The sequence below is a fragment of the Prionailurus bengalensis genome, chromosome B1 (assembly GCF_016509475.1).
Source record: "Prionailurus bengalensis isolate Pbe53 chromosome B1, Fcat_Pben_1.1_paternal_pri, whole genome shotgun sequence".
NCBI classification, from domain to species: Eukaryota; Metazoa; Chordata; class Mammalia; order Carnivora; family Felidae; genus Prionailurus; species Prionailurus bengalensis.
Genome location: NC_057344.1, coordinates 168,643,906 through 168,667,962, shown reverse-complemented (window position 1 = coordinate 168,667,962; position 24,057 = coordinate 168,643,906). Strand labels below are relative to the sequence as shown.

Genomic DNA, 24,057 nt, shown 5'->3' with positions numbered 1-24,057 from the left:
AACTAAATATTGGGAAACATGAGTTAGGTAATTCTGTCTCTGCTTGAATTTCAGAACTGGAGTCAACTAATTTCTATCAAATTCACTTCATCACTAGTATGATGAAGTACAACAAGATGATTTCTCATCTCTTGCAAATCTGTGATTCTATAATGATGTGCAATATTCAATAAGTCTATTAAAGGAAATAATTCAACTTCTATGCATTTACACAAGATCATTTTACAAACTTTTCCATTGAGAATATTCCTCTTTATTCCAGATTTCTATTTACCTTATTGTCTGGGTTTCTTATGAACTATAAGGTAACAACACGTAAGGGAAAATACCTTAGCATGTCTGACTCCATGTTGCTTCTATTTCCCTTGCTGCTGTGACCTGTACCTTAGAAACTTCTGCTTAGCCCTGCACATAGGCATGTTACAATTAATATTTGAAAAAAAATGCTCTTTAGCCAAAACCTACCTTAGGAGATAAGGAAGTATGCACAGAAATGACTATGCTGTGTTTAAGATTTACAGAAATGACATGACCAGATTTCTGTTTGCAAAGGTCAACTGACTAAGGGCAGAAGAGTTTCACAACCCTCTTTGGTCCCTTGCAGGAACTTTAGTGTCTACAGATGTCTGTAACCTTTTGACACCAATCTCCTCCTTCTTATCCTTTTCCCTAATATAAAAGAAGCTGGAATTTCATGGAAGGGGTGGTGATTGAAGTGTGCTGCTTTAGGACAACAGTCGGCCATCTCTTCAGTTTGCTGGATTTTCAAATAAAGTCATTTTCCTTAGCCCGACGTCTTGTTTCTCAACTTATTGGCCTGTTGTGCAGCGAGCAGAACACACTTGGATTCAATCAGTTACAAAAGCAAGAGTTGGTATATCTTTCTTTGGAAGTTGGTGTGTTAAACTTATCCTGCTGTATTTTAAATTCACTAAATCAAAATGTCTTTACCAAAATTGCATCTCAAAAGTTCACACTGCTGTCATATGGTCTTTTCTCTTTTAATGGATATGAAATTGGCTACCAGGAAAAAAAAAACTTTTTAACACTTTATATTTACAGAGGCCAAATCAAATGTTTTTTGTGCAGCTATCACTGGTAAGATGATCATGTGGTATAATTAGCACTGTATCATGTTAAATTCTGCCTACACTTAGGAAACATAAACTTCTTTTTTTTTTAAGTTTATGTATTTATTTTGAAAGAGAGAGTGTGAGTGGGAGAGGGGTAGAGAGAGAGTGAGGCAGAGAGTATCCCAAGCAGGCTCCTAGATGCCAGTGCTCCTAGATGCCTGACGTGGGACTCAAACCCATGAACCGTGAGATGACCTGTGCTGAAGTCAGACACTCAACCAACTGAGGCACCCAGGTGCCCCAGGAAAGGTAAGCTTCTTAATGTCCCTAATTAACAGCCAAAAATGAACTCATTTTCTATGACAATAGGAAAACGACCCATGTATACTTTTCTTCCTTTAGTGTCTGTTTATTGGGCTCGAGTGAATCATTGAGTAGTATATTTATTATTCATCACTAAGTGCATAAGATGAACTAGGCAATCAAAGTGTCTTTTAAATACAAATTATATAATACCAAATAAACAATACTTTTCGGATAATATTTCACTAAGAAATTTCTTAAGATTTTTTTTTTTTAACCATAATGTACTTTTACAAGTGCCCAGAATGAAGTATACTTATTTCAAAGACTTTGCAATTTTTTAACTTAGGGAAAATGCAAGTCAATGTAGAAGAGATCTCTGTATGAAATTATGTATATGAAATTCTGTTTATAAACAGGGGTTTTTTGGCAGCTCCTTTAGTAGCTCCCGCATGGGGACCTTAGAACTGGTCTCCCTTCTTCAGGTCAATCGAGAGCGGAAATGTGCTTACACTGGGTCTCTGCTGACAAATAATCTGTAAAATGTTGCAAAGGCATGACATGAAGAAGACTCTAATGAATTCTGCAGGCTCTTTATCCAGATTAGTATCATTTTTAGAAAGTTGGGTTATATTCCCCCTATTGACAGTTTCTGAAAAGGCCATTACTTTTGTACTCTCTATTTCTTCAAAGCTTTGTAGATATCACTAACCTTCTTCTCAAAGTCCTTCTAGATTCTTCCCACTCTCTGGGCATTCCCTTCTTTCCAAAGACACTTCCTGATTTTTTTTTCTTTCTTTCTTTCTTTTTTATTTTTTTCTTTTTTTTTGCCATGGAGAAACTCCACTTCAAGGTACCAAAATCTGTTAATCTGTTGCACATAATAAATCACTCCAAAACTTAGTAGCTTAAAATAGTAATAAATTGTTTATATCTCACACAGTAGTGTGGTGAAGAATTTAGGAGCTGCTTAGCTGAATAGTTCTAACTTGATAGCTTTTGTTCAGTTGCAGTCAAGCTAGCAGCCAGTTCTGCAGTTGTCTGGAGCTTTGACTGGAACTGGAGGATCCAGTTCCAAGATGGTGCTCTCACATAGCAGATAGTAGGACTGTTTAGTTCCTTACTGGCTTATGGCAAGAGGCTTTACATGGATTGCCACAGAGCTGCTTGGGAATCTTCATGACATGACACCTGGCTTACCCTGGAGTGAATAAAGCAGTACAGCAGAAGCTATAAAGACTTTTATGACTTAATAGTGGAAGTCACACTTGTCATTTCAGTCAAATTCTGTTGGCTACAAAATCAACACTAATCAGGGTGGGCACTCACTACACAAGGGTGAAATACCAGGAGGAAGACATCACTGAGGAGTATCTTGGTAGCTGGCTACTACAATCTGAGTTTGCTTTTGTTCTTTGTTTTTCTCTTGATTGTCAGTCACACTTTCTCCATCTTTGCTGAAAGTCTAGTATTCTTTAACTGTATTATGTGTTTTGTGTTTAAAGAGATACTGTGTTGAAGCTCCGAATGACATCTTTTACCTGAAAGACTGCTTTCCTTTATTAAGCAGGGAGGGTGAGGGGCTCACTATTCAATCTAGCTTGGGCCTCGGTTGGATCAGGGATGGATTGAAAGTTTGTTGAGACTCTACCTTTGAATTTTCTTTCCTTTGTTGTGTCCTGTCTAGGCTTTGTACTGAGAGCCTGGCAAGTCACTATCTCCTTCCTGAAAGATAATAAATGTATCATGGGGAAAATCTAATTACATGTTTAGGATTGATGGCACTCCCAAATTATTAAATAATTCTAGCACTGCATGACTATCAAAAGTTTTTCTGATTTCTCTTTCCCCCAGTGGAATACCACTTTGTGGGCCAAGCTATTGTCGGCTCGAACTCAGAATTGGGAACTGCCCTCACAGAATAGGGATTTTGGTAACTCTACTACAGAAAAAAAATGTTTTGTAACAGATTTGCTCCCTCATAGAGCTCTCCTGTTTCTGATACCTGATGATGTTTCAGTTAATTGTTCCTCTTTTCTACAGAATTAATGTTTGCAGTGGGAGCAGAGTCTTCCATGGAATCTATTGTTACATCCTAATTGGAACTAGAAGCCTCTATAGTTATCTCAGAAAAGAAAAGAAAGAGGGCTATACTCTTTACAATTCTGTAAAAGAGATTCTCTGTTTTTCTCATCTGTATAGTCTAACGAGTAGAGTTTTGTGAATGTGTGTGTGTGCCGTATCGCGTATTTTTTTCCCCATTCTTTCTTACTTTGGAGAATAAAATCTTAGAATTCTTTGCTGATATGGTTTACAGCCCTTATCAATAAGTCTAAGGACATTCTTTAGGCCTTGCAGAAGTTCCCTTTGCAAGGCTTGTACATCATACAGAGCATATGGCCCTCTGACAAGAGATTGATGTGCTCTGCTCCTTGTAACTCAAGACCGTCATCGTGCTTGATTGTAATGAGACCAACCTGACTGGGTATGTGGCAAATATTGAACAGCTTTTCCAGCCTCGGGGACCCAGTAAGCTATGCAGCATCACAATTACAAACAAGATACTTTATTATCATAGTGTCAGCATATGCTTTTAGGACATATTTTTAAAAATTTGATTGGGGCGCCTGGGTGGCGCAGTCGGTTAAGCGTCCGACTTCAGCCAGGTCACGATCTCGCGGTCCGGGAGTTCGAGCCCCGCGTCAGGCTCTGGGCTGATGGCTCAGAGCCTGGAGCCTGTTTCCGATTCTGTGTCTCCCTCTCTCTCTGCCCCTCCCCTATTCATGCTCTGTCTCTCTCTGTCCCAAAAATAAATAAACGTTGAAAAAAAAAATTTAAAAAAAAAAAAATAAAAATTTGATTATCTTCTTATGAAATTTATTCTTGAAAACTAAATTTACTTACTAGGGCTCAAAAGTAAATTTACTTTCTAGGGCTCAAATGATGAAATCAGTCTTGGCAATTAGTGGCACATACTTGTCATAACTCCCATTGATTTCCAATAGGTATGTTAATTAGAAGTCTCCAGAAGCTCTTGGTTTGACAGGTGAGGTTAAGCAGCTATGTTTAATTACAGAAACCAGAAACTTATAAATCTAAATGGGTCACTAAGGCCACACCTTAAGAATAGAGTATTGCTCATTAATTACACACATTGAAACATTATGTTGTACGTTCTAAGATGTGCTATGCCCTTCTTCTTGGAGGGTATCATAGAATCAAAGAACTGGAACAGATTTCAGGGATTACCTAAGAGAATTCTATTCACTGGCAGTCACCTACTTGTTCTGCTAGTATAAGCTCAGGTAGATCTTGATTATTTGTGTTCCCCTTTTCATCCCTGCCCTCACATCTTCCTCCCCACCAATGTTTATTGTCTTCAACTGTACCTCATGTATTTAACTAAAATCAGTCCCTTCTTCCCTTCCCTTCCTTTTCTTTCCTTCTACCATATTTTGTAGGAATGCATATTTAACATCACCACATTTCCTTTTCGGATATACGTCCTCCGTCTCTTGAAGTTAACTGAGCGCCAGCACCTGCTTCTCTTACGATGGCTTACACTTATAGATAGTGTGCTTTAAGGCATGGTCTTATCTTTTTATTTACATTAATACTAGACTTCTCAGGTCCTCCACATTTGTTCTTTCCTCTCCTGAGAACCCTCTTCTACATGCTGAGATCTAGAAAGGCAGGATCATGTGGCTGTTTACCTCTGAAGTAGACATTTGCCACCATGCTGGGAGTATTGTGTGTAATAAACCCTTGTATTTTATTTAACTAGGAGCGAGTGAGTCAATAAATAAATTAATTGTTTTTAAATGTTTATTTATTTTGAGAGAGAGCAAGCACGCGTGAGTGGGGTAGGGGCAGAGAGAGAGGAAGAGAGAGAATCACAAGCAGGCACTGTACTGTCAGTGCCTGATGCAGGGCTTAATCTCACAAACCTTGAGGTCATGACCTGAGCCAAAATTGAGTCAGACATTTAACCCACTGAGCTACCCAGGTACCCCGATAAATAAATTTTAAAATGTGGCTCATATTTACTGTTCATATTTTCTCACTATCTTTCTGTTTACAATCTTTTTATAATTTGCCTGTCCCTTCCATGGGCACAAATTTCTCAACAGGTTGAAAATGACTTTTAGACCATCATATTTCTAAACATAACAGTCAGTTTTCATAACTTATCTTACTAATTTTTTCTGGCTTTTCTCCTCACCTTCTCCTTTTGCAATCATTACACCCTTCAGAGGAAAAGTATATTCCCATTAATTCCTACCATTTTTTGTTATTGTTGGAAATGAAGTGATTTCTAAACTCTTATGATAAATTTTTGTGCTTTAATTTGGTAACTTAACATTATGGTAGCTTGTGGTAATTACATATATAGTCTTATTATCCCTGTCAGATTATAGATTCCCTGTGGTTAATAATAATGACTAATATTTGTAGAACCATGACAGGCTTTATTCTAAGTGCTATATACATAATAACTTAGTCTCCATAACTCTATAAATAAGGTATAATCCTATCATAATTACCAATTTGTGAAGTAGGAAACTGAAGCCAAGAGAGATTTAATAAACCCTCACGGTCATGTAGCTTGTAAATGGTAGAGCCAGGAGTATAACACAGTTTGTCTCAACAGTCTGTGTGTTTACCCCTTGCTATACATCTTTCCATCATAGCATAACCTGCATTTTATTTCTCCTTATATTCTCAGCTGCTAGCTCAGTGCATGAGATATAGTGGGTATGTAATATATTTTGGGGGGATTAGATTGAGTTATTCATGTCAGTCCCAATATTGAGAATCACATAGACCTATACCTCAGTAGTAGAAGATCCCTATATGCCTTCTTCAGAGATCTTTCCACTGCTTGCAGAACGTTATAGAAGCACTACTTTCATTTTCAATAACTTTTACTTGATGTGAGCCTACTGACAAATCCTTGATACATTATAGTTCAACACATGTTTTTACAATTTCAGCTTTAATTTGAATCACATATGTCTCCCAGTTAAATTGGGAATTAAGGCTTGATTTCTGGTAGCCGCACTGTCACTAATTAGCTGAGTGACCCTGAATAATTATCTTTACCTGTCTAAATTTAATATGGTAAGCATGCAAATTACACTTAAATGATCTTTATTTCTTCCAGCTGAAATTCTTAGGCTGTGTTTTTTGTTTTGTATCCTTAGCAACCTAATACGGATACTTAATGGAATCATTTATTTAACAAACTTTTTTTAAATGCCTGCTATGTACAAGGGATTGTAGATCATCTCCAAAGATGAGAAGACAGAAGAAGAAAATTAACATATCCTTTTGTATTATCAGACTACATGTTTTTCTCAGAATATCCCTTGATATTCATTTGCAAAAAGTAGAGTCCAATTTGCTTTTATGCAGCCCACTGAGATATCTGTGATTCCAGATTCTTCCTGGGGTTTAGATATTTATGACTTTAATTATTTTTTCAAATAGATTCATCCCTTTGTACAATTCAGCTTGTTTTCCATGGTAAGAATAATTTCAATAAGTGTTCTGTACACATTTGTCTTAATAATATATCCCATTTGATGTCGGCTAGGTAATTGTGTAGCTTTATATTTAAAAATTAGCTGCAGGTATTGTAGGGAGCAAAGCCCAACAGTAAGGATTGGGCCCAACGGGCATGTCTGCAGAGCTGGGGTCTCTGCAATACAATGAGTTCCAGTGATTGCCATTGCAGTGATGACCCTGTTTTATCTGTTCTATTTTGTATATGTGGATACTAGATGACTGTTCCAGAGCAACAACTTTATAATTTTCCTGCTCTTGAAATCTTCTGACCTCATTTCCACATGTGGCATTTTTAATTTAGGCATCAATATTACCACTAAATAGTAATATTAACTGATATTTATTGAATATATAACTATATGTCAGATGGTATTCTCAGTACTTTATAAATATTACTGCATTTAATTCTCCTAAATCTGTCAGGTGGATTTTGTTGTCATTCTGATTTTTCTCATGAAGAGTGTTAAGCAGCTTGCCTAAGGTCATATAGCTAGTAGCAAGAAATAGAGCAGGAATGTATATCCCAGTCTGATTAAGTTCAATCTGGTATTAGCCTTTATTCTAACTACCGAGTACCACTTTAACTCTTAATTATATATTATTCCATAACTGTCTCCATATAAATCTCGTTTTCTATCACTGATGAAAGTGGAGCTTCTATTTAAACCAGCTTTGTGGATCTACATTCCACTTATTGTATAAATTACGTATAATTTTATACATGAAATCCAAAATATTTTTAAAGAGGGGTATTAAAATGTATATGTCAAAATCAATGTTATACATTCAAAATTTAAACTTAAGAGTCCAAATACTTATATATGGGAAGTGCTGCCATTTCTTAAAGTGGTTTTGGAAATAATTTTCCTATGGGGACACATTTTATTGGTATTTATTTTCCTGTTTAGGCACAAAAAGATAAAATTCTTTCATTTATGCACAGATAATTACAGTATTCACATAATCTTTAGAAGTCTTTTTTATTATATTCTTTTCTTTTAAAGTTTCTGTATTTACTGAATTTTATATCAGCCTAAGCACATGGAATCCTTCCAGCTTGCACTTAAACTAATTTTGGGGATAAAGCAGCATAATTTATACCTTATATTGTACAGTATTTATGAAACTGCATTTATTAAATCTTTGCAGAAAAATTCATTTAGGGCTTGTTGGCATTTTCTTCATGGTTTGGTTTGATAATTCAATTTATGGCAGTCTTCCCTCTTCACATCTCTGGATGTTTCTCCACCAGTAACAAGGAAAATCCTGTAGCTACAACATTTACTGTAGGAATATGATTTCTCAGCCTCCATTCTGTAAAACAAGTTTAGGGGTCTCTTATTTTCTGTTAACATAATATCTATTAAAGTAATTTGTAACTTCTTTTATATCTTCTCTCTGCATTCTGTCAACAAATCTGCAAAACAGAATAGTTTTTCTTCATTACTTAGTTCAGGATGTTTGAAGGGAGACAGAATAGAGCAGTGTGTAGATATGGGGTATGGAGTCAATACCTAGGTTCAAGCCCTACCTCTACTGTTTTCAAACTGTATGATGTTGGGGCATGGGCATGTTCATTAACTTTTGTAAACTTCAGTTTTCTTATCTATAAGATGGGATTAATACAAATAAGAGCTAACATTAATTGAGCACTTTATATATGTAAAGCATTATTTTTAAAAAGCTTTATATTCATTAACACATTCGATTCTGACAGCAACCTTATGTGGAGGTACATTTATCATTTGATTTTATAGAGAAATAAATTAAGGCATAGGAGGGTCAAGCAGCTTGCTCACGTTCTCATGGATTGTTGAAGGATTAAAAACTCAAGTAACTAACAGCGTACTCAAAGAACAAACACTAAAGAAAGGTATTTTCTTTTTTTGTTTTGTTTTGTTTAAAAAATTTTTTTTACATTTATTTATTTTTGAGAGACATAGTGAGACAAAGTGAGAGTGGGGAAGGGGCAGAGAGAGAGGGAGACACAGGCTCCAGGCTCTGAGCTGTCAGCACAGAGCCCGATGTGGAGCTCAAACTTGTGAACTGCGAGATCATGACCTGAGACGAAGTCAGACACTAAACCGACTGAGCCACCCAGGCACCCCAAGAAAGGTATTTTCTTAAACATATAGGAAGAGCTCTTGGTCACATATTTGTGTACCTTTAACAATAAATAAAAGTATAGACTGTTCTCTGCTATGTAGTACATGTTTGTGTTAAAGGTTCTGGAAATTTTGACAGAGTCCAGTCATCTAATTTTATAGATGAAGAAGTAGATACTGCTAGGTTATATGAGTTGGTCAAGATTTCAGAGAAAATCTCTGAGGGTTTGCATTTCAAAGACCAGAACTCAGGTTTTCTGTCTTGACCATGGGCTATTCTCTCTTCATAAGCCCAATGTGATAGCTCCTCATATTTCTATCAACTTGTTGGCAATTCATTTTTTAGGTAGAAATATCCAAGGTCAATGAGGTGTGGCTTGTCTGGTTTTTCTACTTCCCAGGAAATAGTGAAGATAAATTACCTTGGTACCAGAATTACAAACTTTTGGCAAGGAAAAGAAAAGTGATTTATATTTGTACTTTGTCCTACATAATCACAATTTATGTTGGTTAAAATAATGTAAAATAGTTCTTTTAGTTGCCTTTCTCTGTGGGGAGAGTACGGAATGTCCCTTTCAATAATCTTGCAAATTATCTACTCAAATTATATACATTAACCTTTTTATTTAGTACTTTCTTTTGCACACTGTGTAGGAGAACTAAATGTGAGATAATGACTCTTAAGTAAAGGGTCAGACAAAGCAGATAACAATCAATGTATCTAGGATGGGCAAAGTTTTCTAAAGGGAAGAGAAAAATCTAATGTCAATTGTATTGGTTATGATTTGCTTTATGGTTTTGAAGTAAAAATAGCAATTGTACTTCACAATTAAAAACAAGACAAATCAACCCCCCCCCCCAGAAATATAGGGAACATTTTTATGTGTGAAACATTACTATATGCTCAAGTCCAAAGTTATTACTCAACCTTTAAATATATCAAACTATCCCAGAGAGAGTGAATGTCGTGGTTAATGTGACAACTGGTCTTTATGTGTATGGTGTATACCTAAGAATTCTCCAAGTCCCAAAAGCAGTTGAGTTGGCTGATTCATTTTAACCTTTCACACAAACACAAACTTAAACTGAATAAGGAATTTTTCTTTTTTTAAATGTTTGTTTGTATTTTTTGGTTGAGAGTTATCTTTCTCTTTCCTGTTACTTTCTTTCTCAGTATGCCTGGATGTAGATATTCACAGTCTAAATCAGATTGTCAGAGGCACTATAAGACATAAAGATTCTAAGTGAGATTAATTTGATTGAATTAATTCAATCAAAATTGATCCCTATTCCACTACAACCTATGAAAAACAACGTGCTTGGGCTTTAAAGGTTTTTCTATGACTTTTATCTGATTCTTTCTCCTGGCATTTAACATCTAACAATTTTATCTAATATAAAAACATGTATTTAGGTTTTCTTATATATATTATAATTGAATAGATATTTATCAAATTTGTAGACAGAATGGCATAATCTGGTTAAGTATTTGAGCTTTGGAGCAAGACTAACTAGGTTTGCATACCAGCTTTGTTACTTCCACAAGACTTGGGCAAATTACTTGTTCTTTCTGTGTCACAGTTCCCTTCCCTGTAAAAGGAGGATCATATATGTATGCTGCATAAAGTTGTGAGGATTATATGAGTCTATATGTTTTTTTTAAAAAGTTTATTTGTTCATTTGGAGAGAGAAAGAGCACATGTGTGTGCTCACATGCGAGCAGGGAAGGGACAGAGAGAGAGGGAGAGAGAGAATCCCAAGCAGACTCCATGCTGTCAGAGCAGAGCCCAATGCGGGGCTCCATCTCAAAAGTCATGAGATCATGACCTGAGCCAAAATCCAGAGTCGGCCACTTAACCAACTGAGCCACCCAGGTGCCCTGAGTTCACATGTGTTAAGTGCTTAGTGTGGTTCCTGGCATAGAATAAGAGGAGTTTTGTTATGATTATTGCTTTAATTGTAATAAATTACCATTGAAGCTGAAAATGTTTTTTAACCATTTGTATTTCTTCTATGATTTCTTATTCATATCACTTGCCCATTTCTATTATCAAGTTTACCTTTTTGTTTGTCCTACTGATTTTCCAAATGTGTATCGTTTACTGACATGCTGCTTTGAATATCGTCAATGTCATCAGTGTTCAAAATAATTAATAAAAAAATATTAACCAAGAACATACAGTGTTTGAGACACTATGCTAGGTGACATGTAGAATAGGAAAATGAATGACATTGTCCCTTTCCTCTGGGATTTTTAACATAGCAGGGGGGAAAGTTAACATCCAAAATAATTCTATGCGATGTGTCATAATAGAATTTTCCATACCTGTGCTTTTGGTACATTAATAAGGGAGACATTAATTCAAATTGGAATAATTCCAGAAGCATCTTGGAAGAGGTGACATTTAAGATTCAATTGAATAATGAGCAAGATCTTGAGAAGAGGCATGGGTGGATGGATAAGGGCATTCTAGTGGATTAGAATAATGGGAGGAAAAACAGAGTGGGGAAAGAAAAAACTCATTTAAAAAACTTATTTCTAAATCTTGTATCCATATGTGATGCTTGTTTTTATAAAAGAAAATAAACATTATGGTCGCTTCTCCCTTAGAGCTTTGAATCATCAGGGAAAGATAATGACTTGTGCTTAAGTTGACCCAAGACTAAGTCATGAATTCAAACTAGTGGTATAAATGATCCATTGAATGCTACAATTTACATTAAAAGGCTAAACTAAATTCATCGGTCTGACAAACAACATAATAAAGACAATTTCTTTTTTTCAGTATTGAGTAGAAATGGTGGATTATGGCAGCAATTCCAAGGCTTACATATCTAGAGGCATAGTACACAAGATTTTGTTGCAAATTTACTAGGGCAGATTTAAAAGAAACCAGTTAGTGATCCTTGAGTAAGCAGGGTTTTTCAACCTGGCACTGTTGACAGTTGGGTCAGATAAATATTTGTTGGGAGTGGCTGCCCAGTGCATTCTAGGATGCTTAGCAGCATCCCTGGCCTCTATCTACTATATAGAAATAGCATCCCTCCCTACCCCAGGGTTATGACAAACAAAAATATCTCTAGACATTGTTGAATGTCTCTTGGGGTACATAATTTGCCTGTGGTGGAGGACCACAGAAATAAAATGTATAATTATTCCTTTATTTCAAATCATTCTACTGTTTACCTTGTTCTCAGGGGCTGTATTATACTTTTTAAAGTTATAACATCAATGACCTACCATTTATTGAACATAACCATTAAAAGGTTTTTTTAAAATATGTATGTGTTCCATATGGAGTATGTTGTGTTAAAGAGAAGACCCAGAATGGTGTCACTTAGACTGAGTTCTCAAACTTGGGCTTGATACCTGCTAATGCAGTTTTTGCCTCCCCCAGAAATGTAATCTTAACTGGTCAGTCAGGAATTTTTCAATCAGCTCCAAAGAGTCTGCCATAGGGGACCTCTCCGTCCCCCCAAGGAAGATGAGGTAACCTGGTTGATGAGACACTTTGCTTTTTCCTCTAAGGGAAAGTCTTGCCTGAAATAATGCTTTTCTTTTGCTAGTAAGTTTCTTCACCCACCCTCTTAACTATAAAAACCTTCCATTTTTGTACACCTCAGAGTGCCCATCTACTTGCTAGATGGAATGCTTCCTGATTCATGAAGAATGTAACAAAGCCAATTAGGTCTTTATAATTTCCTCTGTTGAAATTTTGTTATTAGAACAGTTCCAAAAGTAAAAGCTCCTACAAACCCAGCTGAGCTAATTTTCTGTATTCACCCCCACACTAGCAAATGCCTTCTTTATCTGTAGCAACTTACCATTCCTGCTGTGAAAAATCAAGTAGGTTTCTCTAACTAAAGACCTATGGAATTACATTTTTTTGCAAACTTTATATTTTGAAATAATTTCAGAATTAAATAAAAATTGTAAAAATTATACAAAATATTTCACATACCTTCACCCAGATTTCTCAAATGTTAACATTTCTTTGCTTTGTGTTCTTTCTGTGTGTGTATTTTATTTTATTGTTTATGTGTGTTTGTATTTTATTTTATTATTATTATTTTCAAAATGTTTATTTATTTTTGAGAATGAGTGCTAGTGGGAGAGGGGCAAAGAGAGAGAGAGGAGAACAGAGGATCGCAAGGGCCCCGTGATGACAGCAGCAAGCCAGCAAGCCTCATGTGGGGCTTGAACTCACAAACCATGAGATCATGACCTGAGCTGAGCCCAAGTTGGAGGCTCAACAGACTGAACCACCTGGACACCCCGTGTATGTTTGTATTTTAGAACCATTTGTAAATTGTATGCATGATGCCTTTTCACAACTACATACTTCCATATTTATTTATTTCCATACTTCCATATTTATTTATCCGAAAACAGTATATTCTCTTTTATAACCACAGTGCAGTTGTCAAAACCAGGAAATTAACATTGATTCAGTACTAATATTTACTCTTTAGGCCTTATTTGAGTTTTGCCAATTGTTCCAATAATATCCCATCTAGGATGATGTGTTACCTTTAGTTGCCATGTCTCTTAATCTCTTTTAATACAGGATGGTTCTTCTTCTTCTTCTTCTTCTTCTTCTTCTTCTTCTTCTTCTTCTTCTTCTTCTTCGTCTTCTTCTTTTCTTTTTTGACTGTTATGGACTGAATGTTTGTGTTCTTCCAAAATTCATACCTTGAAGCTCTAATCCCCAGTGTGGCTGTATTTGGAGATGGATCCTCTAAGGAAGTAATAAGGGTTAAGTGAAGTCAAAGGGTAGGGCTGTGATCCAGTAGGATTTGTGTTCTTAACAGAAGAGAGACCAGAGAGTTTTCTCTATTTTGTTCTGCATACCTACAGATGAAAGGCTGTGTGAAGACACAGAATGGTGGTAGCCATCTGCAAGCCAGGCAGAAAACTCTCACTAGAAACCAGCCCAGCAGACACTTCTATCATGGACTTCTAGACTCCAGAACTGTAGGAAAATACATTTTTGCTGCTTAAGCCATTCAGTGTATGGTATTTTGTTATGGCAGTCTGAGATGACTAATACAATGACTTTGACATTTTTAAAATTTATTTTTGAGAGAGAGAGAGAGAGAGCAGGGGAAGGGCAGAGAGAGAGGGAGACACAGAATCTGAAGTAGGCTCCTGGCTCTGAGACAAAGCTGGGCTTAGCTGACTGAGCCAGCCAGATGCCCTGATTTTGACATTTTTAAAGAATACAGAGCAGGGGTTCCTGGGTGCTCAGTGGGTTAAGCATCTGACTTTGGCTCATGTCAAAATCTCACAGCTCATGAGTTTGAGTCTCTGGTCTGGCTCTGTGCTGACAGCTCAGAGCCTGGAGCCTGCTTCGGATTCTATGTCTCCCTCTCTCTGTGCCTCTCTCCCACTTGTTCTCTCTCTCTCTCTCTCTCTCTCTCTCTCTGTCTCTTTTAAAAATAAATTTTAAAAAAATTAAAAAAGAATACAGACCAGATACAGTGCTTAAATCTTAATTTTAATATCTATCAAATCTGTGATCAGCTAAGAGGCTATTGCAGTTGTACAGGCAATATGTGATGGTAGGTTGGTCTAAGATGCTGGGAAAGAAATGGCAAGATGATTCATATTCAGTATATATTCAATATTAAAGCTAAGAGGCTTCCTAATGCATTGAGTATGAGACATGAGGGAAAGAGAGGAGGCCCAGGTTCAACAAACATAACAAAAATCTATGACAGTTTACCACAAAGCAATTTCTATTTTGAAGTAATTTTCAGTCCTAGTGGCATAATATTTTAAAAAGATTTTCTATGTAAGTTTATGGAATGAAATATGACTGGTTGGCTGAATGAATAGGTTCATTTATAGCATATTTTTATTTCAGGGTAAATTTAACTTCAGGAATAATTTAAAAGCCATAAGGTAAATAAGTTAGATGACCACTTTAAGCAATAAAATTTGCAGCCAAAAATATAAGTAATGACTGTGATTTATTTGCATTGTTGTTAAGCTGATTGTTAAAGCAAGTCCAAGGGAGACTTTTCCAAAAAGGTTTTAAGCAATGATAGCATCATTAGCAAAAGTGGCTATGTCTTAAAGATTATTTTTCTTTGAAGGCAACAAAAATCAATAATACCCATAGATGATATAATAGATATTTATGTCTGTAAATATAAATATCTATAAGTTATATTATTTTTAATTATTTAAATGTCCCCTCTCTTCCTGTAGAAGACTAAATTCTTTTTCTTCGTTTTTCTGTTTTCTGGACATGGCTATATCTAGAGTACCCTGATGTGGTAATTAGAGAAATATCTATATCTATACCTATCTATATCTGTGTACCTTTCTATATATTTCTGTCTCAATCTATCTATATTATATGTATGCCTAAATATATATATGATTGTTATGAAGAGGTCATTCTCTTTAATCTGATAATTGCTGTTGCATTGCTTCCTAATTTCTTTTAGATTTATGAATCTGGAAAAAACTTAGAAGTCATCTACTTAAACTGTCTAATCTAGTGCTTGAGGAAACTGCAATTTTCTTCCCCAATAGACCTTTACCCAGCATTACATGTAGGATAAGAACCCAGGTTCCCTGTCTTCTGGTGGTTCACTTCCTGGCTTGCAGATGACCACCTTTTATTGTGTCCTCACATGGCTGAGAGAGTGATCTTTGGCCTTTCTTTCCCTTCTTATAAGGAGACTAATCCCCTCATGGGGCCCACCCTCATTACCTTCCATAGGCTCCACCTCCAGTTACCATCATATTGGGGATTAGAGCTTCAACATATGAATTTGGGGGAGGGGTGTGATATAAACATTTAGTCTGTAACACTTATCGATGTGTTTTCTTCTTTGATGGAGCTTACAGTCTAATGGGAAAAAAATAGAAATAAAAATTTCCTGTAACTAGTGTTATAAAGTGGCAGAATAAGGTCCATAAGAGAGAAGGATGGAAAGTCAACTTTAGGTACAATTTTTTTGGAAAGCCCACAGTGAGGGAATGTTTGAGATCTGATGGGTCCTGGAGAGCCAGCCTTGGGGAGAGAAAAGATGTTCAGACAAAAGGAGTTTCACTTACTAAGAGTCTGAAGAGAGAGAGAGAGAGAGAGAGAGAGAGAGAGAGAGAGAGAGAGAGAGACATTGTAGTGTGCAAGATGCTGGAGCCAGAGTCCAGACTGTAGATCTCTCAAGCCATGCTAAATGAAAATATATACAACCAATTATCAATTTTCAAACTTCACTCTGCTTGCTTTGATAATCACTAGAAAATGTAAACAACAAACATGATTAAAATGTTGGCTGAGGAAAAGAAAGAAATGCAGTTTGCTAATTTACCTCTTGTTTTATTTATTTATTTATTTATTTATTTATTTATTTATTTATTTTTGAAGAAAAGGCTTTTTCTTGTTTTTTTTGACAAACATAGAAAAGGCCCTAATAATAGGCAAATATGTTTGGAATAGGTGTTTGGCAAGAAGCCACTGGAAAGGTCACATTCCTAATTAATGGGGTAGACCATACACGGAGCTTAAGCCCCCAATTCCTAATCTGCTGTCCTCTTTACTACATTGTTATCTTCAGAGTTAAGAGGGATAAATAAACAAAAAACTCCACTGAAACCTGTACTCTTAAAAACATGGATCTTCTGGGCACAGCTTCCTACTCTGTTCCAGACACTGTTGGTGGTGTTCTCTCTGAGCCCCAACAAACTACTCCAGACCAGCAGAATGAGGCACTTACTGTCTCACACAGTTAAGCACTGGTTGAAATCCCAGGGAAATGGCAGGCTGGGGCTCTGCTCTGAGGCACCATCTGTTCTTCTGATTTGGGAAATGATTTAAGGGATTTGCAATATTCCATTTCATCATGTGTAAAAAGCCAACTTGACAGTTCTTTTTTAACCCATGACCAATATATTCCTTGAAGACATACAGTTTCAGTTGAAAGGCAAGACAGGGAAACAGCTCAATAAGGTTAATTATGGAAGAAAAGAAAATCTTACTTAAAAATGAAACTAACTTGCAAAAATGTTGTCATAATTTTCTGTCTCTTCAATTAAATATATTTGCCTAATTGAAGGAAGGGACTTTTTTTTTCCTTAAAGTTGAAATATCCATTGTATCTAAAGAGAAGGTGTGACTGCTTCAAATGCAATATTCTGTTTGTACATCAAACATAGCTTCTGAAAAGTTAATAAAGGCATGTTTTGGATCCATAAGCATGAAAGATGTATATGCTTTTTACAATGAAAACATTTTGTGAAGAATTATGTCTTCAGTCTGCCCTACTGTAAATTGGAGTATGGGAAATTTACAATGAATTTGAAAAATGCAGGTCTGCTTTATTTTACCTTTTCCCTAACTTATGTGGGAAATTGAGGCAATATAAAATACGTATACTTACATCTAAAAATAGCTGCATCTCAATTGAATTGGTATAATTTGAGATTTATCCAGTGAATATGGGCAGAACAAATAGATGTTTTTGATAGGAGGAGTTAAAGTATTGCTTGGAGCCCTTGCTGCTTAGGTCTTTTGGTATAGCCACTGTATTATAGGTGGGAAGAAAAGGTTTGACTTTTTTATCTCTTCCGTGGCAGGGTGGGGAAGTGGAGTAGAATAAAAGAATGAATGTGATTTAAGATGTTTAAAGGGATTGACTCCAATAAGTTAATTCTTAATTTTTAATCACTTTCTTCTTTCTACAAAATGGAAAAATAATTTGCATGTTAGTGCACATCATATTCCCTTTTTTTTATTTTTTAAGATTTATTTATTTTTGAGAGAGAGAGTGCAAGTGGGGGAAGGGCAGAGAGAGAGAGAGAGAGAGAGAGAGAGAGAGAGAGAGAGAGAGAATCCAAAGCAGGCTCCAGCCTCCGAGCTGTTAGCACAGAGCCCAATGAGGGGCTTGAACTCACAAACTGTGAGACCATGACCCAAGCTGAAGTCAGATGCTTAACCGACTGAGCCACCCAGGCACGCCAGTGCACATCATATTCCTTAAATTTGAAGTTCTTTAAACCAACAACGCACAGAGAGAGATGTTGTTTATTTATTCTAAGGACCTAGAAATGAGACAGCTTAATGATGGTGTTTAAACAATCACCAGCTAGTCAGTTTTAAATATGCTTCCTTCCACAGTGTTCTTTATTCTGTAAATTAAATGGTAAACATACTCAGTTTACCCATATTTATTAAGTAACTACCGTGTGCCACACATGGTGCTCAATACTACTTATATATGAAATAACTATGATGTAACAACACTCACTTAATGGATTTTTTAGTCTCATTTGGAATAAAAATACTGAAAATTTCAGGTAAGTAATTATCCCATATTTTTAAAATCTCCATTTTTTATCTTAATGAATTTTCCTGCTGTATGCTATACATCTTTCTCCCTTTCTTTTACAGCCCTATTGAAGAATAATTGAAATATAATAAACTATAAAGTTTACAAATATGTTAAGTTTCAAAATGTGTATATACTGTGACACCATCACACAGTCAAGATAATGAACATATTGTCTATCCCCCAAAGTCTTCTCTTTTATCATCCCTCCTCTTATTTATTTCCAGCCTGCTCCCCAGCCCCAGGCACCTACTGATATTTCTCTCACTGTATTCTAGTTTATACTTCCAAGAACTTTATACAATTCTAGTATGCATTCTTTCTTGTATGGTTTCTTTCATTCAACATAATTATTTTGAGACTTATCTATTTTATCACATGTATTAATAGTTCATTTGGTTTCATTGCTGTGTAGTATTGCAGTGTGTGGATTGCAGTTTGTTCATCCATTCATCTGTGGATGGCCATTTTTGTTGCTTCCAGCTTTTGATCATGATTATGAACAAAGTGTTCATGTGCACAATTCTTTGTGTGGATATATGACCTCATTTTCTTGGGTTAATAAGGAATGGCTGGTTCATATGATAGGTTTAGATACGCATTTTTAAGAAATTGTCAAACTTGCCTCGCCCAGTATTGTCTACTCTGTGCCTTTCCCCTTTGCCCATGTTCATCATTCCATGTGCCACCAGCGTGTTGGAGAAATTTATCTACAAAGTTGCTACATCAATCTGGCTTCCTAGGGGACGCAAGGCCCTGGACATCATGGGGAATGAGATGTTGGGCCTGATGTGCATGCAGGAGATGTACTCAGTCTTCAAACCACTGAAGGGTTCCCGCATCACTGCCTGCTTACACATGACCATGGAGATAGCGGTCCTCATTGAGACCCTTGTAGCTCTAGGTGCTGAGGTGCAGTCGCTTAGCTGCAACATCTTCTCTACCCAGTTACCATGCAGTGACTGCTGTTCTAACCTGGCATCCCAGTGTACTCCAGGAAGGGTGACACAGACGAGGAGTATCTCTGGTGCATTGAGCAGATGCTATACTTCAAGGATGTACTTTCTCTCAACATGATTCTGGATGACAGAAGTGACCTCACCAACCTTATTCACATCCACAGCTCCTGTCAGGCATCCAAGGCATTTCTGAAGAGACCACAAGGGGGTCCACAATCAATACAAGATGACAGCCAATGGGATCTGGAAGGTGCCTGCAATCAATGTCAATGACTCTGTCACCAAGAATAAATTTGACAACCTATATGGCTGCGAGGAGTCTCTCATAACAGCTTCAAGCAGGCTATAGACATGATGACTGCAGGCAAGGTGGCAGTGGTAGTTGGCTATGGCGATGTGGGCAAAGGCTGTGCCCAGGCCATGAGATATTTCTGGGCCTGTGTCATCATCATGGAGATTGATCCATTAATGCACTTCAGGCTGCCATGGAGAGTTTTGAGGTGACCACTATGGATGAGGCCTGTCAGGAGGGAAACATTTGTCATCACCAAGGGATGTATTGACATCATCCTCAGCTGACACTTTGAGCAGATGAAAGATGATTCCATCATGTCTGACATTAGACACTTTGATGTAGAGATTGCCGTCAGGTGGCTGAATGAAAACTGTGGGGAAAGTGAACATCAAACCCCAAGTGGACCGCTACTGGCTAAACAATGGGCTCTGTATCAGCCTTTTGGCCAAGGGCCAGCTGGTCAACCTGTGCTATGCAATGGGCCATCCCAGTTTTGTGATGAGCAACTCATTCACTAACCAGGTATTGGTGCAGATAGAGCTGTGGCCCCACCCAGACAAGTACTCTGTCAAGGTCCACTTCCTGCCCAAGAAGCTACATGAAGCAATGGCTGAAGCCCAGTGGGTAAGCTGAATGGGAAGCTGACCAAACTGAGTGAGAAGCAGGTCCAGTACCTGGCCATGTCCTATTAGGGCCCCTCTAAGCCTGATCATTACCGCCACTGAAAACCAGGCCTGTTGTTTGTGTTTTAGCTGCTGGCCTTGCTAAGGTCCCACCTCTCTTCTCCAAGAGCAATTGGCACTGACTTTGAGGCAGGTTTGCTAATGTCCCCTGTTGTCCCCCCTACCCCACTCCCAGGCTAGTCACTCAGTCTTTAGCCTCTGCTGCATCCCTCATACTGCTCCATGTGTAGCAGGAGGAATTGAGAAGCCACTCCTCAAGCCCTGGTCATGGTATAGATACACAGGAGACACCCACAGGGAAACATGAGCTCAAGGGTTTTGAAATTGCTCACTCAGTCAGTCCTTACTTAGATTGGAGGTCAGCAGTGGTGGTCATAAAGCCCATGCAGTTTACCATCTACACCCTCCCTTGGTCTATGGACTTTATACCTATGTTCTTAGTTTACTGATTCACTGTTTCTTCAGCACATGGCAGATGAGCATGAACTACAATCAAGGGCAGGGAGGAATTATTGGGAGTTTGAATGCTCCTGAGAGCTTGGCTTAGTGCTGAACATTTTCTTGTTTAAGATATTTCTCAGAACAATGAGGTTAGTACTTTCCCTATGTTACAAGGGTTAGAATATACTGTTAAAGGACAACCAAAAAAGGACAAGGGAAGTGACAGCCAGAGGTTGAGAGGGTCCAGAGAATCATAAAAGCAGGCATAGATCTGCGACCATTTGTAACATGATGGTTCCTATCACTACCCTGAATTGAAAAGATTCATTTGGTTTATAATGTTTATAATGTTAAAAGAGAGCTGGAAGAGGCTGAATGGGTGGCTCAGTTGGTTGAGTGTCCGACTCTTGATTATGGCTCAGGTCATGATCCCAGGGTTGTAGGATCAAGCCCCATGTCAGGCTCTGTGCTGAGTGTGGAGTCTGCTTGAGATTCTTTCTCTCTCTCCCTCTGTCCCTCTCCCCTGCTTGTGCTCTCTCCATCTCTCTCTAAAAATAAAATAAAATAAAATAAAATAAAATAAAATAAAATAAAATAAAATAAAATAGGGCAGGAAGGTAAGTAAATAAAAATTTTGGTGCCAAAAGAAAGGAAAGAAACAAATTGCCAAACTTTTCTAGATTTGTTGATCATTTCCCATTTCTACTAGAAGCATATAAATGTTCTGGTTGCTCCATATTACTAACAAAACTTAGTATGGCTATTATTTTAAAATATTAGACATCTGAATGGTTTGAATGATATCTCATTGAGGTTTTAATTTGCATATACTTTATGACTAATGTTGTGGGCAGTTTTTTGTGTGCCTATTTCTACATGTCCATCCATATATCTTTTTTTTTTTAATGTTTTTTTCAACGTTTATTTATTTTTGGGACAGAGAGAGACAGAGCATGAATGGGGGAGGGGCAGAGAGAGAGAGGGAGACACAGAATCGGAAACAGGCTCCAGGCTCTGAGCCATCAGCCCAGAGCCTGACGCGGGGCTCGAACTCCCGGACCGCGAGATCGTGACCTGGCTGAAGTCGGACGCTTAACCGACTGCGCCACCCAGGCGCCCCCATCCATATATCTTTTTGTCTAATTCAAATATTTTTCCCAGTTTAAAAATTTTTGTTGTATGTTTACTTATTACTGAGGTTTGAAGATTCTTTACATTTTCTGGATATAAATCTTTTATCAACTATGTCATTTTTGAATAATTTCTTCTAGTCTTTGGTCTTTATTCTGTTAGTATCTTTCAAAGACAAGAAGTTATTCATCCTGATGATGACCAATTTATTATTATTTTTTTTCTATATGGAAAGTGTCTAATCCAGTATCAGAAATATTTTCTTTTATGTTTTCTTATGGAAGTGTTATGGTTTTAGTTTTTACTGTTAGACCTATGTTCTATTAAATTTAATTTTTGTATATGGTATTAGCTGTAGATTGAAATAATAATTATTTTTAAAATGCAGATATGTGTCATCTATTGAGTGTTATCTTTTGTAAATGTTGTGAGCTATAGATTGAAATAATTCTTCTTTTTTAACAAATAAATACATGCCATTTGCCTTTCCCCACAGAATTGTCTTTGCCTCTTTTCTGTACTCTATTCTTTTCTATTGAACTCTTGTCTATATTGAAACCAATACTATGCTGATTTGGCTATTGTAGCTTTATTATAATTGATGCCAGAGACATCAGTTAGTCCTTCAGTTTTTTAGGAATTAATTTTTTATTAAGACTTTATTTTTTTAGAGCAGTTTTCAATTCACAGCAAAACTGAGAGGAAGGTACAGAGAGTTCCCATATACCCCAGCCCCCACACATCCACAGCAGAGTGGAATATCAACATTCCCTAGCAGAGTGTTCCTTTTGTTAAAACTGATGAACCTACGGGGCACCTGATCAGACTTCAGCTCAGGTCATGAACTCAGAGGTCTGTGAGTTCAGCCCCACGTCAGCCTCTGTGCTGACAGCTAAGAGCCTGGGGCCTGCTTCAGATTCTGTGTCTCCCTCTTTCTCTGTCCCTCCCCTGCTCACACTCTGTCTCTCAAAAATAAATAAACATTAAAAAATTTTAAAAAAAAACCTGATGAACCTACATTGATATGTCATAACCACTCAGTGTCTGTATAGTTTACATTAGGATTCACTCTTGATGTTGTACCTTCTATGTGTTTAAATACATATATAATGACATGCCTCCATCATTATGGTATCATATAGAGTATTTTCACTACCTTAAAAATACATGTTCAGCCTATTCATCCTTCCCTGGACCCAACCCCTGGCAACCACTAATGATTTTACTCTCTCCAAAGTTTTGCCTTTTTCAAAATGATATTTGGTTAGACTCATATAGTACGTAGCCTTTTCATATTGGCTTCTTTCACTTAGCAATATGCTTTTAAGTTCCATCCACGTCTTTTCATGGCATAATAACTCTTCTTTTTAGTGCTAATATACTGTTCTATATTTATTTATCCATTTAGCTACCAAAGGACATCTTTGTTAGTTCCAAATTTGGCAATTTTAAATAAAGTTTCTATAAACATCCCCGTGCTGGTTTTTGAGTGGATGTAAGTTTTGAACTTCCTTGGGTAAATACCAAAGAGTGCTATTGCTGGATTGTATGGTATGAATTTGTTTAGTTTTGTAAGAAATCTCCATGCTGTCTTCTAAGGTGGCTATAGCATTTTGCATTCCTGTCGGCAATGAATGAGTGTTCCTATTGTTTCACGTCCTTGTCAGCATTTGGTGTTGTCAGTGCTCCAGATTTGAGCCATTCTAATAGGTGTGCACTGGCAACTCATTATTGTTCAAATTTGCATTTCTTAGATGACATATGATCTGGAGCATCTTTTCATATGTTTATTTGCCATCTGTGTATCTTGTTTGTTGAAGTATCTGTGAAAGTTTTGGGCCCATGTTTAAATTGGATTGTTTTCTTACTGTTGAATTTGAAGAATTTTTGTATATTTTGGAGAATAGTCCTTTATTAAGTATGTCTTTTGCAAATATTTCTCCCAGTATGTCCAGCATGTGGCTTGATTCTCATTTTCTTGACATTGTTTTTTGTAGAGCAAAAGTGTTTAATTTTAGAGAAGTCCAGCTTATTATTTCTTTCATGAATTGTGCTTTTGGTGTTGTATCTAAAAAGTCATTGCCATGCCAAGGTCATCTAGGTTTTCTCCTATGTTATCTTCTAGGAGGTATTTTTAAAGTTTATTTATTCATT

The 24,057-nt window shown here is 36.9% G+C and overlaps 1 pseudogene; it reads left to right on the top strand.

Annotated features, from left to right (window-relative positions):
- Positions 1–19,144: 19,144 nt before the first annotated feature.
- LOC122468368 lies at positions 19,145–20,540 on the top strand (annotated as a pseudogene).
- The last annotated feature ends 3,517 nt before the right edge of the window (positions 20,541–24,057 follow it).